Below are 9915 nucleotides of genomic sequence, written 5' to 3' on the forward strand. Positions count from 1 at the left end.
CGGGGTACGGGAGCCCCCTGTCCCACAAGCCAGCCGAGGGTCCGGGCGCTGGGGACGGGTGTGCACCGGGGCCCGGGGAGGCTCTCCCCGGCCTGGCTGGGGGTCCGGAAGCTGGTCCCGGGCCCGGTGCTGGAGCTCCGTTCCCGGGGTGCGGGAGCCCCCTGTCCCGCAAGCCAGCCGAGGGTCCGGGCGCTGGGGACAGGGTGTCCACCGGGGCCCGGGGAGGCTCTCCCTGGCCTGGCTAGGGTTCGGAAGCTGGGCCCGGGTCCGGGGCTTGTGCTCCGTCCCAGTGTCCCAGGGAGCGGGAGCCCCCCGTCCTGCAAGCCAGCCGAGGGTCCATGCGCTGGGGAAGGGTGTCCACCGGGGCCCAGGGAGTTTCTCCCCGGCCTGGCTAGGGTTCTGAAGCTGGGACCGGGCCCGGGGCTCTTGCACCGTCCGGCGGGCCCCGGGGGTGCGTGAGCCACCCCAGTCCTGCAAGACAGCCGAGGGTCTAGGTGCTGGAGACAGGGGTCCACCGGGGCCCAGGGAGGCTCTCTCCGGCCTGGCTGCTATCAGAAGCAGGGACCGGGCCGGTGTGCAGGAGTGGCTGGCTTTATCTGCTACGCTGACGGAGCGTAGTTTTCTGCCCACCCCTAATTATAATGCTTTTCTTGGAGTTCACCGATCTTATGCAAGTCTTGAAAGCTGTTAGAATCAAACGCCATCTTACCTGGTCTGGCCATAATATTTTTATATCTCAAGATATTTCTAATGCTACCAATGCCAGACGTAAAGAATTTCTTGCTCTTCGACCTCAGATGCGACAGCTTAATATTCAATATGGAATTCTTCATCCCTACCTGTGCAAAATCACACATGAAGGTCGCACACGCTCCTTCGAGGATCCGGAAAAACTCAAACTTTTTCTTCATAATTTTTCTGCACATGGCATGGACACTGGCTCTTGATTTCCTCCCTATTGATGTATTGTTTCTCTTTATTGATATATTGATCTGCCTGTTTTCCTTCCTTGTTTTTCTGTTTTCTTTATACTTGTGAGGTTCTCGTACATTTAATTGTTTTCTTCACCTGTCCTTATGGTGGTCCGTGTCCTTCGGTGTCACTATGCTCCCCGTTCTTAGATCTGGATGTTCTTCCTTGATCTGTCTACTTTTTTCTCTCTATTTCTCTTGATGCACTCTTTTTCCTCTTTAATTTATTTCTATTCCCCCTTTCCTCTCTCTTCCTTATTTTTTATCCTGTTTCCTTGTTTTGGTGTTTTTCCTAGGATTTTGTCCTTTGCTTTTGCTATTAAAAATTGTCTTTCTTTCTCTTTTGTTGTCACTCCTGCAGTTCTGTGGTCCTATGTCCGTACGTTCCCCTCCATCCAGAAGTATGGTTAATGTCGTTTCATGGAATGTTCGTGGTCTGGGTCACCCGGTCAAACGTCAGAAGGTATTGTCTCATCTTGCTAAACTTAACACACAAATTGCTTTTTTACAGGAAACCCATTGCAATGACACAGAATCTCTTAAACTTAAACGTCAATGGGTTAACCAGATTGTTTTCTCTCCTGCTACGGATCGACATGGTGGTGTTGCTATTTTGTTTCATAAATCTATTAATGCTCAAATTTTGTCGACTGAATGTGATCAAAATGGTCGTTGGGTATCGACTGAGGTTATCATAGATAAGAAGCAAATAGCTTTTTTCAATATCTACGGTCCTGTTAAACCAGACTCGGAATTTTGGCATTCTGTAAAATTGAAACTTCTGTCCATTTCCAATTCCAATATTGTGGTTGGTGGTGACTTCAATAATTGGTTAGACCCGTTGACTGATAGACAATCCAAATGCAAGTTCAAACCTGACAAATCCCACAAATCATTTCAAACTGCCCTCTCCTCCCGCCCTCTATTTGATTCGTGGAAAACGTGTAACCCTGATACCTCAGAGTTTACGTTCTTTTCACCTGTACACCATACTAGATCTCAAATCGATTATATACTTGTCTCTAAATCATTGTTACCTTGTCTCCTGTCTTCTGACATTGGGTCCATTTTTATATCTGACCATGCTCCTGTCTCCACCCGTATTGATTTATCCCTCACCACTTGTAAACAGGGCAGATGGCGCTTCAATAATTTCCTGTTATCAGATCGTACTTTTATTCTAGAAGCGACTTCCTTTATCAAGGAATTCTTTTCCTTTAATAATTCCTTAGACACTTCCTTGCATAACAATTGGGATGCCTTTAAAGCATCTTTTAGAGCCTTCACTATTGCTTATTCCTCAATGAAGAAAAAGTTACTGCACACCAAATATAAAGAAACCTTAACCCATATACAATTACTTGAACATAGTTATTTTTCTTCCAAATCTTCTTCATCATTGCAAGAATTAATAAAAGCTAAATCCACTTGCTTGCTAATTATCTAAAAATTAAATCAGAACATAAAGTTATTGGTCCCATTCATTCAGAGTCGGATGATACACTCCTCTCATCTGATTCTGATATTATTGCCTCATTTCAATCGTTTTACCAGCTCCTGTATACCGAAACTACCAATCCCTCTAAGGAAGATTTTGTCTCTTTTTTCTGTGATATCCCTAAGCCCAAAACCTCCCAAGATGATTTCCAATCCCTGGAAGAAGATATCTCCCTACAAGAATTGAATGATGCTTTTAAATCTTTGAAGAAAGCAAAGGCTCCTGGCCCTGATGGCTTTTCAATTGAATTAATTTCTGCTTTTTCCTCAATGTTTGCTCCCAAATTACTTGAACTTTTTAATTTTTTTATCTCCAATTCCCTGGCATGTGGCTCTTTTTTGGAAGCTCTTATCTTTGTACTCCCCAAACCTGGTAAAGATCCATCCTATTGCAAAAATGTTCGTCCTATTTCACTAATTAATTATGATTGTAAAATTTTTGCAAAAATATTGGCGTCTCGTTTAGAGAAAATTATCCCTATACTCATTAACCCAGACCAAGTTGGTTTTGCTAAAGGTCGATTGGCCTCTGATAATGCCAGGATGTTTTCCAATATTCTTGCCCTTAGTAAAAAATATCCTTCCCCACTAGCTGCTCTATCCTTAGATGCAGAAAAAGCCTTCGACCGTGTTAATTGGGAATTCTTGATTCATACATTACAATGGTTTGGTTTCGGCCCGAAGTTTATTTCTTATGTTAAATTGTTATATACTAATCCTAAAGCTTGTATTTTTGTTAATGGTCTCTTTTCCCCCTATTTTTCCCTTCAAAGAGGTACACGTCAGGGCTGCCCTCTGTCTCCATTACTGTTCCTATTATGTTTAGAGCCATTTTTGGAACGTATTAGGAATAACCCTCTCATTACCGGTTTCAGTCTTAAGTCTACACAAATTAAGCTGTCTGCATATGCTGATGATGTTCTTGTTTATATGTCCAATCCAGAATCCTCCTTACCCCCCTTTTTACAGGAAATCTCATCCTTCGCTAAAGTTTCAGGTTACAAATTAAACTTCTCTAAGACTGAAGTTTTACCCTTAAATCCTTCATGTTACAGATATATGTTTGATATATCTAATTTTACATGGTGTTCTCAAAAAATTAAATATCTCGGCATCTGGTTCTCCCCCAACATTCGTGATACACTATTTCATAATTTTTCCTCCTTAAAACTTAAAATTACTAATTTGTTAAATCTTTGGTCCCCTCTGTTTCTCTCTTGGTGGGGCAGACTTGATACAATTAAAATGATGATTGTCCCCCAGATTCTATTTATATTGTCAATGCTACCATTTAAAATTCCTAGATATTATTTCTCTCAGATTAATTCGCTATGCTCCAAGTTTCTATGGAATAACAAACATGCATGTATTGCCTTATCTAAACTGATTCGACCTAAAAATGAGGGAGGGGTAAGATTCCCTGATTTTAATTTATACCATAATGCATTTTTGATTCGTCAATTTTTTGCTTTGTCTAAGGATTATCAGGATTTACCTAAGCCTCCATGGGTTAATGTTGAAAGCTCACTGTTAAATGATTTTTCAATACGAGATGTTGTTCACATGTCTAACTGTACTTTTATTTCCAAGTATCCTATTTTGAAACATTCTCAAGTTTTGCTGCACACACTTTTTTTTAAGACACTTAACAACTATCAATCCTTTTTAGCGTCATCACTCTGGTTTAACAAATACATCAAATTTCACCACAAATCATTTTACTACAAACAATGGAAAGAAAAGGGTCTTTTTTATGTACATCAAATGTTTGCCAATAATGTAATTCTTTCCTTCCATCAGTTGCAAGAATCTTTTCAATTGCCTGATTCCTGTATTCAGCAATATGATACTCTAGTTCCAATTCTACAGGGATGTATTCAGACTTTCCTCTCCCTACCAACTCCTTCTTCTTTTCTTCCTGACTCTTCTTTATATCAAATTTCTAATGACACTATTCCTACTGCCTCTTTCATCTATAAATCTTTATCTTCCCCTACTGTCATTCGTAATAAGTCTAAGGTTGAATTGGAATGGGAACAGGACCTCTCTTTGACTCTATCTATATCACAATGGGACAAGTCCTGGCTGAAACTATTTAAGACATCTAAGGCTGCTAATCTCACACAATCCCTATTTTTTATTTATAATAGAGTCGTTATTACTCCTCTCTTGTTACATAAATTCAATCATTCTGTCACAGCATCTTGTTGGTCTTGCCTTAATGCTGAAGGTTCTTTATTGCATCTATTATTTTATTGTCCTAAGGTTTATGCTTTCTGGGATGCTATTTGGTCAAAATGTGCTGTGATTTTTTCTCATAAATTACAACTTAATTTTCAAAATGTATTTTTAGGCACTTTGTCGCCAGCTTTTGATACAGTGACTCCTATTTCACCATTACTGGATTTATTTCTTGCTGTGGCCTTTAAAGTTATATTAACTTGTTGGAAAGACAACTCTAAACTATCCTTTTTACATTGGTGGAACTTTATATGTGATGAACATAGAATCGCCTCTATTCCTCAACCTTCCATTCATCTTCAAATCAAATCTGATTTACTATGGCTTCCCTTTACATCTTTCCTGTCACCAACAACATAATCTTTTTCCTCTCTTCTTCTTTTCCTCTCTTTCTCTCCTTTTCTCTCCTCTCTGTTCTTTTGTTTTCCTTTTCTTTTCCACTTTTTTGATAAAAAAAGAAATTAACCTCCTATTTACAGATTTTTCTTATTCTCATTATATCCTCAGGATCTTTGTATCCTATTATAATATAATAATTCTTGTTATTGCCTCTTGTTTTTAGCAACATTACTATCTCTGTTCATAAAGTATATAACCTTTTTCTATGTATAATTCGCTTAATGTACTATCACTATTTTATATTTGCCTGTATGCTTATACTTATGTTCTTTATTGGCTTAATCCATACTTGTAATCCTGTGCTTTCTTATCTTCAATAAAAATTATTTAACTAAAAAAAAAAAGAAAACTAGTCAAAGCGCAAGATCAGATGAATACAGTTAATTGACAGTAAAGCAGTGAAAAATCAGAGAGTACAAAGTCTACAAAGTGCAAAGTGTCTGAAATACTATAGGAGCCTAACCTTGCACAACGATAAAATAACTTTGCTAGTGTCAAACATAACTGCACATTGAACCAACTCAGTCAAAAACTTAGCACGCTTGTACCATACATTTAACAAAAAGCATCTGACAGCAAATACAAATGGTCCTGAGGTATCTGATTTTAGAATTCTCTCTACAACTAGATAACGGTTCATCCCCAAATTCAGACACACCAGACGTATTCACCTACAATTCATTCTGAGCAGAATAACACAATATGCTCCTCTGTCTCAGAAACCAGGCCACAGGCGCACAGACATGTCAGAATTCTCATCTTTCTTCTATCTTCTAGTAAGTGATTTCGAGGGTAGATTGCCCAATGTAAAGCGCACATACAGGTTTTTGGCTCGGGGTGATGTTATTCAAAAATAGTTCAAAGCATGGATTGGTCTTAAGCTCAAGAAACTGATTAGTTAAGTGCCCATTTGTCCCGGTCACAACTTGCTGTTCGCAGACATTGGCCCAGTAGTGGGATTTTAGGCCATCAGCCTCAGCTTTGCCAATATTTCTAGGGTCTTCCCATAGTTTCAGTCGACCTGGTTCCCTACACCAGCTTGAAACAAACTTAGCCCAAAACTTCAGCTCCAAGGAGCGCTGTGCTTTGAGCCTTAGCACGATACAACTCAAGAAGAAAGGATATGGAGGGGGAGTGGGTCCTCTTGTGTAATCGGAGGATTGCTTTAGATCTATGTAGGATAAGCAGGGAGAGTTTATTGAGCTGGGGCTCGAAATTGAACTTGTCAGATAGATTTTCCCCCCAAGTAATCCAAACAAAGGATCCTTTCCAGTAGTTTGCTACTGAACCTTACAGCATAATCTCTAGCTACACTGGTCCCAAAAACCATGCATTTTGTTTTTGATGCATGCAGCTTTAGGCCTCTGTCTTTCTAAAATCCCACAAACCAATTTCTGAAAACCTATAGGCGTCTTAGAAATAAGAAGTGAATTGTCCGCGAAATGGAGTATGGGGATCCTATTGACATTTAAAACAGGGTAATCATTCTTGCAGGTCATAAGTTCATTCACCAAATCGTTGATATACAATGTAAACAGAGTAGGGGGAAAGAAAACCCCTTGGCGTATTCCACGATAGATGGAAATGCGGTTGGTCAATTCACCCCTCCTACCCCAGTGGACCTGATCATAGTTTCTGTCATGTAATCTTGCAATAATGTTAATCAAGTTACCTAGGGCTCTCATTACTGCTAAAACTCTCCAAACTTACTCAAGGGGGTTGAGATCAAATGCAGCTTGTAGGTCTATAAAAACTGCATATAATCTTTTCTTGATGAGCAGTGTGATACGAAAAAGCAAATCTAAAGATCTGATCGGATGTTCTAGTTTTTGTGCAAAAGTCAGCTTGGAGTGGTTTTATTTAGAGAGTTTTATATAGCGCTGGCAGGACCCGAGGGTGTCAGAGCGCTTTACAACAAGTTCACAGGTAATAAGAAAGATCAGACAGACAGAACAAAATGGTGAGCCATTAGGGGCAGGTAAAAAGAAAAAAGAAAACTCAAGAGTTCACTAGATGGTAGCTAACGGTGTATTGATCCGAAGGTTAAAGGTGCCAAGCGAAGAGGAGATCCTTGAAGTTTTTTTTGAAGGTCACGAAGGAGGGGTTAGTTCTGAGATCTGCTGGTAGGGAGTTCCAGATTTTGGGGGCATTGCACGAAAAGGAGCAAGCCAGGGCTTTTTGTTTACGCGTCTTTGGGGGATTGAGAAGTAGGTTGTTGGTGCTCCTCAGGTTTCTTGCCTGCCCTGCCTTGGTGAGCTTGGCTGCCAGGTAGACTGGTTTACCAGTGTGAAGGACTTTGTGGGTGAGACAGCCAGCTTTGAACTGGCAGCGAGCTTCAATAGGGAGCCATTTGAGATCTTTCAGGGAGGTGGAGATATGATCGTGCCTTTTAGCTCCAGTGAACATCCTTGCGGCTGCGTTTAGTGTTGTTCACATGGGGGCTAGGTGGGATTTTGCTGAGCCTGTGTGGTCTAGTCTGGATAGACCCAGGGCTTGCGTTGCAGTCTTGAGATCATTAGGCAGGAGGAAGGGCTTGATTTTGTTGAGTAGTTTTAATTAGTAGAGGCACTCCTTGTGGTAGCCTTAATGTGTGAGCTCATGTTCAAGTTAGGTTCCAGTTAGATACCCAGCGACTTGGCTGAGCAGGCCAGGGTTCGGTCAAAGTTTAGGGAGTCCGTAAGATTAATCCATTCTCGGGCCTGGTGGGTTTGTCCGTTGTTTGAGAGGAGAAGGATTTCCGTCTTGTCTTGGTTAAGTTTTAAGTGGTTGTGTGATAGCCAGTTTTGGATTATTGTTAAGAGGGGGTATGTCTTCTGGGGAGGAGACTTCCAGGTAGAGCTGGATGTCATCTGCATGGAGGTGGTGAGTGATGTTGGCTTGATTGATTATGGTAGTGAGTGGCTCCATGTAGATATTGAAGAGAGTAGGTGAGAGGACTGAGCTCTGAGGGATACCGCTGGTTATAGTAGAGGTATCAGAAGTTGCATTGTTTATTTTGATTTGTTGAGAATGGTTTTGAAAGAAAGATGTGAACCATTTCGGCACCATGCCGTCTGCTCCGATACGTTGTTTAAGTGTGTTGAGAAGAGGTTTATGGTCCACCATGTCGAAGGCCGCAGCTAGGTCTAGGAGGATGAGCAGGCAGCAGCGACCGGCATCCATACATTTATGGATGTCATCTGCTATATTTAGTAAGGCTGTTTCTGTGCTGCAGCCCTTTCTAAAGCCAGATTGGTGAGAGTCCAAGAGATTGTTGGTGTCAATGTGCTGGTTGAGTTGGAGTAGGACACATTTCTCGAGGATTGTAGCCAGGAAGGGAGGTTAGAGATTGGTCTGAAATTGTTAAGGTCCTCAGGGTCTAAGCCCTTTTTTTTAGAAGTGGAGAGACTTAGCCAAGTTTTAGGCAGTCTGGCATGACCCCCGTGCTTAGCGAGCTGTTTATTATCATCATCCAGAGGGGTGAAATGAGGTGACTGAGATTTATTGCCATGGAGGATGGAAGGGGGTCTGCGAAGTGGGAGGAGGGTTTTGAATTTCAATTACTTTGGAGATGTCCAGAGTGGGTTGAATGCTTTCCAGCAATTTTGGGTAAAGGGGGATCCTAGGGATGGTTGACCACCTTTGTCTCAGGAAGGGGGATACCTACCTGAGAGTCCAGGGAGAGAGGGTGGGATTTTTTGCATCTGTGGGGTGGAGGGAGATTATGGAAGGCACTTGTGTGTGGCATTCAAGGGAGGACTCGATCATCGTGATTTTCTCATCAAAGAATTTGGTGAATTTATCACAGCTTTCTTTGGAGCCCTGAGGGGCTTTAGCGGGTGGTTTAGAAGTCTGGTTTTTTATAATGTTGAAAAGGTTTTTCGGACGATTTATTGCATTGTCAAGGGCATTGCGGAAAAAGGCTGCTTTTTCATTGATGATGTGATTTGTGTATGTTCTGCGTTCTGCTCTGAGTTGGTGGAGGTGAGTTGAGGAAGGGTTTACTCGCCAGAGTCTTTCTGCAGCTCTGAGTTATCTTCTTTCTGTATTGAGGTCCTTGCTGAACCAGGATCTCGAAAGGGTGTCTAATACTTTTTAGTTTCAGGGGGGCTACTTGGTCTAGTACGGCTGACATTGTAGAGTTAAAGAGGAGTGTTTGTTAGATCATTGAGAGGCCGTCTGTTTTTGGGGGAAGGCTAGAGATCATTTTATCTTCCAGATCATCTAGGGGAATCTGGCTTAAGTTTGTGGACCACTGAAGGGTTTTCTTAGTATGGATGGGGTATGGCTCTTCCAGGTTTAAGTGGAACAGGATGATGCCGTGGTCCTACCAGTCGACTGGGAGGATGTTGTTGATGGTTATTTCCTTTTCCTGGGCTATAATGGTGTCAAGGGTTGAGCTTCTGTTCTGGGTTTGTTCTTTGCAGTGTTGGAAAAGGTTGTGCTAAAGTAAGAGTTCTTTTAAGGATTGGATTTGAGTGTTTTCCTGATCATTCCAGTGGAGGTTGAAATCACCTGGGATTATATCGTTGGCATCTGAGAGTGAGCAGTGTGTTATCAGGTCTGATAAGTGTTCTTGGAAGGGGGGGTGGTAAAGGAGGTAGCAGTTCATGGGTTTATCATTTTTCATCTGTATAGAAGTGTTGAGATATTTAAAAGTGCTGCAAGTGGAGGAGACAGCTTCCACCATCGTGATGATATTATTGTGGATAATGGCTAATCCACCGCCTTGTTGGTCCATTCTGTCTTTTTTGATGATTGAGAACCCAGGAGGTACTAGTAGGTCGAGGATCGGCTAGGATGATTCATTAAGCCAAGTCCCTGTGAT

The sequence above is a fragment of the Triturus cristatus genome, chromosome 7 (genome assembly GCF_964204655.1).
Source record: "Triturus cristatus chromosome 7, aTriCri1.1, whole genome shotgun sequence".
In the NCBI taxonomy this organism is placed as follows: Eukaryota; Metazoa; Chordata; class Amphibia; order Caudata; family Salamandridae; genus Triturus; species Triturus cristatus.